This window comes from Lactuca virosa, chromosome 4 (genome assembly GCF_052849685.1).
Source record: "Lactuca virosa cultivar CGN04683 chromosome 4, Lactuca_virosa_CGN04683_v6, whole genome shotgun sequence".
NCBI lineage: Eukaryota > Viridiplantae > Streptophyta > Magnoliopsida > Asterales > Asteraceae > Lactuca > Lactuca virosa.
Genome location: NC_136429.1, coordinates 362,290,832 through 362,300,423, shown reverse-complemented (window position 1 = coordinate 362,300,423; position 9,592 = coordinate 362,290,832).

Genomic DNA, 9,592 nt, shown 5'->3' with positions numbered 1-9,592 from the left:
AGGAAGTTATGATTTTTCGAAGTTTCAGCTTAGCAGTAGATAGCTAAAAACTCGAATTTTAGATCGAGTGATTTTTAGCCGACACGACCTAAACGAGAATCGAAGGTCTCGTCATTTGTAGCACAACGGTAAAAAGTCTGACGAAAACGGACGTCGGATGAAGAAGTTATGAATTTTTAACGGATTTCCTGTCCCGGTCTGTTAAAAATAATAATATAAAAATTAAAGTAAAAATGAAATTCATATATATATATATATATATATATATATATATATATATATATATATATATTCTTGACTAAAGATGATTAAGGTCTCAATCTAAGCCTTTAGAACTGAAATGAAGTATATCCTCTCCCTTAATTATAGCAAAACAACTTTTTCAATCCATGCAGCCTCACGAATTGAAACTTTTGTTTTCTATAATTAACATTGCTAACTTGCAACACTAACAATAATTATCATGCTCCCACTAACATGATGATTATTAGCATAACACTTATGCTCCCACTAGCTTTGACATGTACTCAGAAATCAGCTGGACTTCTAGAAATCAATACTTTATTGACTTTCTTACCAAAGTTCAGATTTCTGATACGAGATGCTTTGATAAAACTTTATCAAAATCATACACCTTTCCTTAGATAGCATGCATGTGTGTCTAAACAATTTCAGAACTATGAAAAGGGATGCCGTAATCATAGTCTCAATTGTTTAGACCTTTTGCCATCTGCTTCAAATCTACTTGGTCGAAGTGTTTCCTCACCATTATTTTCATGAATCGGAGAGAAACCTTATGACCCTTAGATTTTATGGTGTATGTGTTCTTATCCATGTGAATCGTCAAAACCATAGTCACAAGACAAGGATAATGACAAATCCAAACTCATATGGACTGAACTTATGCAATCTTAACTTCTTGCCACCTGGCAGTACAGGGCCTGCCATTGCTTCCAAGTTGTTATGCAACCAATTGAGAATTTTCAGAACTCCTATGCAAAGCCGAATTTAATTGGAATGGGCACAGAATATGTCAACACGATAGGCTATAAACCTCAAGTCGTGTGCTAGTGACGAACCTCAGGTTTTATTCTTGATTAGTTCTTGAAATTCTTTTTAGGATCTTTAAGACTCCCACTATCCTCTTGACATATAAGACTATCTTGCCAAATATTCAAGAGACAGTGCAGATTCTTTATCAAGACAAACACTTCACACAATTGGCCTTAGTTGGTCTTTATTTTATCCAAAACATCACAACTTACCAATTTCAAATGTACAAGAGTAGGACACTTTTACTCTTACATTTGACAAGTGTTTTAAATCTTTCTTTAAGATATGTTACTCAAGTTACAATCTTGGAGTATGACTCTAAGAATTGTTTTGGAACGAAGTATGACTCATCTTCCTGATCTAACCATTTCAACAGTTCATGACTCCTCTTCTTAGTCATAAGAATGCACTAAGATGACCTTTAGATGACTAATTGTGATATGATTTCTAAATCATTAAGATGATCACAAACATGATACTAAAGTACTCTCCCATCTTTTCAGATTTGAGAAACTTTTATCTTTCTGCCTAATTTGATTCTTCCCATTCGTTCTGCCATACATTGAGACTTTTCCAATGTTTCAGAATTATACTTAAACTTGTAAGTATAACCATATTTACTAAACTTTAGTAAATCAAATAGTCTTAACGAGCTTTGTGGTGGACATGACCAGTGCACAAGAATGTGTACTCGATCCATTTAGTCCTTCACTTGACTCACACATCCATGTGAACAAGTAATTAGTCTTGATTTTCCAATGCTTGAAAGTTCTCATTCATCATACTATTCAACTTGCATGATTCCAAGTTTCCGTCCAATTGAAACTTGGGCGATGAGGAACTTTCCCGATTTGGTAAATTTAGACACTACCACAAATGAAAGAATCAAATCCATTTTCCAATATTACTGTCAGTGGAATCATATAAGCAACAATTTTCCACAAATGCCATTGTAAGGATACTTCAAATAAATAAAATTAAACAATTTTCTTTTATTTTAAAACTTTGCGGAAAAACTTATCCTTACAATCCACATGGAAAATTGTAGTTATCTATTCCCTAGTAATATATCATAACTTCTTAAGCAACTGCTCAAAATTCTGATGCAATCGAAATCTACCTTCGCGATCAGAATCAACATATATTTCCTTTAAGATTTCTCTCTATTCTTTGATTCTTAAAACATCAACATGTGACCCAGTCACATCATGTAATGAGGATCTCAGAATAGAACTTAACATAGTTAGATAATGGGCTCTACCTGATGTAGAGTCAAACTTATTGACTTTAGCATCCTTAGGTAAATTTGGCAGCTTTGCAATCAACGCCCCTTCCTTTGGCAAAATAAACATATGGACCCTTTGGTAATGGGACTATCTCAGAATTAGCCTTTCTCTTTACCATTTGGTCAACCGGGTTGACTATGGCCAATCCCTTTTCATTGGGAAGAGAATGCTTTTTCTGGATTTCCAGTGTCACCATTGTCACTATCCATAAAGTTTTTGGGAAGTTGATCTTCTAATCAAATTTGCTTTACTATCGTTCCAAATCATTGCTGATTCAGCAGCACCAAGCAAATAGATATGATCATTAAGGTTCATGTCATAGTCTGTTTCATAGTAGTCCCAAAGGAACTCACTATGTGACTTAGAAAGTGATTGAACATCCAACTTTCTGAAGACTTTGACACCCAACTCTCCCGGCTTGTCAATATGTGACTTCATCTCTAAGATGTGATCACACATAGATCTTGCTTGCCATTAGGGCTTGAGTGACCTTGAACTTGTGGGTTAAGGAGAATAATTGGAGGAGGTGGAGGAAGAGAAGTATGACTTCCATGAGCCAAACTCGGGAAGTCATATTCATTAGGAAAGCTTGGTTTGGGAAGATCATTGTTGTCTAAACCAGACATCAACAATGGGAGAAATTCACATAAAGTTGATTCAAGTCCTTAATATAACACCCAATATGATATATTAAAGCTAGGACCCAACAAACTATTTTATAACTTGGAAGAGGGATGCCGTAATCCAAGCTATAAAATATTTGAAGGTAGGTGAATGACGATTCACCAATTTCCACCAAGATAAACGAAATGTATTATTAGGTTTTAATTGGTTTTGAAACTCCTAGATTCTTTTGAGATTCATTGAACTTTTCAATGGCATGTTTCAATCTCGAGTGTGCCCTTCAGGTTTTGTGACTAGGATGCCGAGGATCACAAAACAAGGTGTGAAGTAACCATGCAAATATACTTGGTACCCTTAATATTTAGCCCTCAATCGATGTGCCGGTTAACCACACACGCTCCAACGATACTATGATAAACATTAAGTTACCCTTTGCCTACCTTGTTAAGTCCAGGTTAGTGTGCCGGTTAACCACACACGCTCTACTAACAACTTAAACAAAGTGCAAAGTGTAATTTCATGGATTAGCACCTTATTCACATTTTCCTAAGTAACTAAGATGGGGAATTTATAAGTGTTTAGTTACTTAGTATTTATCATTATACTTATAATGAAGGGAGAATTATAGTCCTTGTCCTACCTGTTCGGCTAACGACCCTCCACCGGTCAAGGAAGCGGTGAGTGAGAGTGGACACCCATTAAACTGTCATTTTATAGGCAGTAACCTTATACCCCCATTATAGACCGGCTTCGTGAATGAGGCCTACTAATGGTAAGACGACTTGCTCTTATACATATAATATATTAAACTTTTAATATTATAATAGTATAAGGGTGTATTTTAGACATTTAAAATACTTGGTGGTTTAATCTATTAATTATACTAGACTTTTAATTTAATTAAACTCAAACCATATATTTATGGATTAATAATACTCTTTTAATTAAACGCTTTAATTAACTATTAATAAAGTCCATAAGAGTTAATTTGAACTATTCAACAAAACATCATAATTCCAATTATTAAACTCAAAATTAAAACCATTTAATTAATTGTTTAAGTTATGAACCCAAGAGTTTTAGAATTCAATTCTTTTTTTCATAAAAAACTTTTCTCAAATTCCAAAACTTGAGGGCAAGTTTTGTAATTCTTGAAAACCTTTGGATTCCATAACTTATGGAATTAATGGTGTTTTATGATGAAACTTTCCATGTTCCATAACTTAAGAACAAGTTATGGAATTCTTTAAAACATTAACACCAAATTTTGTAACTCCATAAAAACTTTGAATCAAATTTTTTTTTTTAAAAAAAAACTTTCATATCGATAACTTATGGAAGTTTCAAAAACCCTTAAGATCACAACTTTTAAAAAAACTTTTGAGCTCCAAAATTTTATGACAAAATATGTAACTCCTTAAAACATTTAGAATAAACTTTTAAAACTAATAAAATAATCATATCATTTTATCTTTTACTAAATTTGACCTAATTCACCTCATATAACAAATGATTCAAATTTTACAAATAATTCGTTTTTCACAAAACAAGTAATTATCTTAAAATTTGACAAACGTCATGTTTTTTTTTCCTTTTTTTTCAACTTGAAAATAAAACATTTGCATCAATATAACAGAAAACAACCCATGGCTCTGATACCATTGTTGGGTTTTGAGCATTCTAACACTCCTATGGTGTACATGCAACCCTATAAACCTTGGATCTATGTTTTCTCTATTATACATGCAAATATTAACTATTCCAAGGTTTCATCCTAACTAGCATATTATGAAGCACCTATACTACAAAGTTCTAGTTAGATGACATACCTTTTGATGTAGCTTGATGTCTTCAAACTTTAAGAGCTTAGCCCCAATAGTGTGGAAGCCTCAAATGGAATCACAAATCACCAAAACACCTTGGAAGAACTTGAGAGAATATGTATGCACACTAAAATCGGCCCACTCTTATTTTCACACACTTGTGCCAATTTTGTGAGCCAATGACCCCTTTATATATTATGGAGGATTAGGGTTACATCCATGTAAACCCTAATACCCATGACCTTTCATTTACATAGGATCCATGGGTTAAAAGCTCCATGGACCATCCATGAAAGCTTAGCCCAACCTAAATGAACTTGGCCCATTCCATATATATAAGAGTCCATATTTAATTAGTTATTTTTGATCACTTAATTAATTCTAAATTAATTCTTGATCAATACTAATTAAATAATATGATTCCATATTAATATATTAGAACTTATAATATATTAATATAAATCATAAATATACTATTCTCAAAAGACTATCCATATAAATTGTGCCGGTGAAGTGCAACCCAAATGGACCATGCCGGGTCGGGTCAAGTACATACCAAATATAGTTATGGACTTAGACATTAATCCAACAGATACGCGTGGAAGAAGTCCTAGTGGAGTCTAGGAAAATTCTATGATTAATTGGACACATTCGTATGTGTTAAATTGTTTTGTGATTTTAGGACTTGGGGACTGCGAGACAGTACTTGGGACGAGTATGAGTAGGTGTGAATAGTAGTAGAGATCTATACTACTGGAAGCACAGGACTCACGCTTGGATCAGGGAAAGTCACAAGGTTACCAAGAAACTAGTGATTGATTCCGTTTTATTCGGATATGTCATTACCCTTGTTTCGGTAATGACTAGTAAGTTGGTTGTTATTCCGACCCTAGTGGTCATATCAAATTGGGTCCGACTACGATCAGTTTGTTACATGGTTCGGAGGACCAAGTTCGATGTAGCATCTGACTAAAGTCAGAAGGTTGAAATTAATGCGATCGATAGCATCGCGCTCGTTGTTAATGAAGCTTGTAGCTGGAAATGCTATATGCTAAAATGTGATTATATCACATTAAGATACGAACGAAGGTATATTCAATTCTGGAATTTGACTCAAAGAGACTTGAGTCTAGACGTTGCATCATCCGATGAAGGTCATTAGAACATGACCCGTCGATCTGTTACAATAGATAAGGGGAAGTACTTATCCTAAGAAGAAGACGGAGTCCTCATTAAGGATTTATTTTGTAACTTGTAGGTTACGATTGAAAGTCCAACCTAGTACGAAGAGCAGGTGTAAGATTGAGCATTATGGTTATTACTTAGGATGGAAAGATAACGTATGGAATCATTATACAAGTCCTATTTTCGTTGATGATTCTGGGACGTAATCATCCTAAGGGGGAGATAATTGTAACGCCCATAGATCCGGGCTGGTCAATTTAAAGACGATAAGCATCAAAAATGACTTTTTTTATGGAAGATTATTTAGAAGGATTAATCTTAACCAAGTTGTAGTATATGTCTCAAGGTTTCTGGATATATAAAGACTGCCGAAATCCGAGTTATAACGAAGAAGTTATGACATGTCGAAGTTTCGCGACAAACCGGCACGGTGCCGAATGTCGTAAAAAGTGAGTTTTTGATAAACTACTTTTTAGCCTTATTAATCTAAACGAAACTCGTAGTATTTGTTAAACCGAGAAGTTCGATAAAAAGAACGCCCAAATCTGACTTCGTATAAGGAAGTTATGATTTTTCGAAGTTTCAGCTTAGCAGTAGACACCTAAAAACTCGAATTTTAGATCGAGTGATTTTTAGCCTACACGACCTAAACGAGAATCGAAGGTCTCGTCATTTGTAGCACAACGGTAAAAAGTCTGACGAAAACGGACGTCGGATGAAGAAGTTATGAATTTTTAACAGATTTCCTGTCCCGGTCTGTTAAAAATAATAATATAAAAATTAAATTAAAAGTTAGCCGACGAAGTCTAAATGAAAGTTGTAGAGCGTAATTTTACCTACGCGTGCATATAAAGAACGTCAAAAACGGAGCTCGTATGCGAACGTTATGATTTTCGGAAGTTTTTGGCACAAAATCCGAGATTTTGTGGATAATACCGGACATTTTCGCAGATCCGACGCGTGGCACCCGTGTCCTCCTCTGATTGGTCCGAAGCGAGGTCCACTGCGCATGCGACGCGCCTGGCGTCCTAGGCGACGTCTAAGACGCCTCGTAAGACGCCTGCATCCGACGCATGTCCCACCTGCGAAGCTGCCACCTGCCTCGCTGACTTACCTTCTTCCTTCGGCCGAAGCTCCGGACCTCACTACTATAAATAGTAGCTGCGAGGCTTCCCGGTTAATGTTAGAAAATTTATGCATTTTCACCCCTTTTTCCATATTTTTACTATCCCGACATCCCCCGAAGCCCCGATACTTATTCCAAAGCCCGAAACACGCCCCGAGATTCCCGAGAAGCCCGAAAAATTTATCTTTTCGGTTTTGAAGCCCGACCTTTCGCAGAGCCCGGTTTCTCAATAAAACTCCCGGTTTTATTAGAAACGATCGTTTTAGGAAACGAATTGCAGCCCGATTTTCATTAAATCAGGTGAGTGTGTAGTCACTTTCATCTTACACATAGATATGAAGTATTTTATATAAAATACGTGATATGTGTATATATTATTTTATATAAAATACGTGATATGTGTATATATGTTCTTTGTTTATTTGAGATGGATGTTGAATCAATGTTTTATACATGTTTAAAATGATTTAAAATGTATATATATTTTATCTTCAAATATGTTGGGTAAAACATGGGTAGATAAAGTATGAGGGATAGAAGTACAGTATAGATGTACGTTGGTAGCTATGAATTTAGTACAGTATAGATGTACGTTGGTAGCTATGAATTTAGTATAGTATAGATGTACGTTGGTAGCTACGGATTTAGTATGTTGGCAGCTATGGACTTAGTGCCTGTTGTATAAACCTTGGCGACGATGTGACTTCGTGCCTATTAGATAAACCTTGGCGACGATGTGACTTCGTGCCTATTAGATAAACCTTGGCGACGATGTGACTTCGTGCCTATTAGATAAACTCTGGCGACTATGAGACGTAGTGCCTATTAGATAAACCCTGGTGACGATGTGACTTCGTGCCTATTAGATAAATCCTGGCGACTATGACACGTAGTGCCTATTGTATAAACCCTGGCGACTATGTGACGTAGTGCCTGTTGTATAAACCTTGGCGACGATGTGACTTCGTGCCTATTTGACATAAATTTCTGAGGGAAAGCAATGTTGTCACCCCGGTGTTTGTTTTATTTGACATAAATTGCTGAGGAAAAGCAATGTTGTCACCCTTTTGACATAAATTGCTGAGAGAAAAGCAATGTTGTCACCTCGATGTTTGTTTGACATAAATTGCTGAGGAAAGCAATGTTTGTCACAAGTTTGGTTGTTTATTTGACATAAATTGCTGAGGGAAAGCAATGTTGTCACCTTATTGGTTGTTTTATGTTAGGTTGTTTTGTTTGACATAAATTGCTGAGGGAAAGCAATGTTGTCACCCTGATGTTTGTCTTGTTTGACATAATTTGTTGAGGAAAGCAAAGTTGTCACCTTATTGGTTGTCTTGTTTGACATAAATTGTTGAGGAAAACAATGTTGTCACCCCTAATGAAAATCCTTAGGCTAGGTCCCTTGTGATAGTCGTTTTAGGGACGTAAGGTGAGGATAACGGGAATGGGTAATTAGGGTTGTTTTTGGTTGATGAAATTAATAAATTATTTGTTGATTGATAAACTTAAAGAGTTTATTATTTATTGTGGGTTGAAAACCCTATATGATCACCATGCTTCCAAGCCTGACCCACTCAGCTTTTTATATTACAGGTAGTGGACCCCGAGCATAGTCGGATGATGACAATGAGTGATTTTTGGATTATAGGCCAGTAGTTGTAAATAACTGATGTAAGGCTTATAATGTCTTGTTTATGCTTTTGATCTGTATCGGAACATGACATCCCGAGGTTTTGATATAAAAGGAAATTATATATTTCTTAAAGAAAGGTTTTGACAAACTTTTAATCAAATGATTACTCTGAAATTATTTTAAAAGCATAAATTAAATCGGTCTTTTTTGGCCGTGAAATTGGGTATGTCACACAAATGCTAAATCCTGAAGCTACTCGGCGAGTAGGGACGTCTACTCGACGAGTACATACGAAGATTCGCGAAGCAATACGTAAAGTCCTTGCCGTATACGGATTCTTTAAGGGGACTCGGCGATTCAGTTGTCTACTCGACGAGTAGACCCTGTTTTGAGAAATCTATAAATAGAAGCAACAAACCCGAATTGACTCTCTCTCTGGCTTTTGGGAAGCTTACTTGGCGACTAAGGAGACTGCTGGAGATCTGAAGAACGTGAAAAGAACCCTAATCCTCAATTCTAAGAAGATTAAGGCAACTTAGGTTTAATTTTCCACTTTACCTTTGAATATAACTATGTCTAGCTTGTTTAAATTCGTTTTTAGGTTTTTATCAACTGTAATTATGAACTAATTTCGTTAGTTTCTGTTTAGGGTAGACAAGTTTGCTCCTATGGGTTAATTTACTATTTTGATTAATTGTTATGTGGTGAATCTTGTTAAATTAAGCTTGTTAAAGACCCTTATGCATTAACCATAACTATTTTATGTTAATTGCTAAGTAATTAAGCTGCATGAACATCTCTTAATTGCTTATCTCATATGATTTATGTGAACACATTGCTATATGCCTAGGATTAGTGA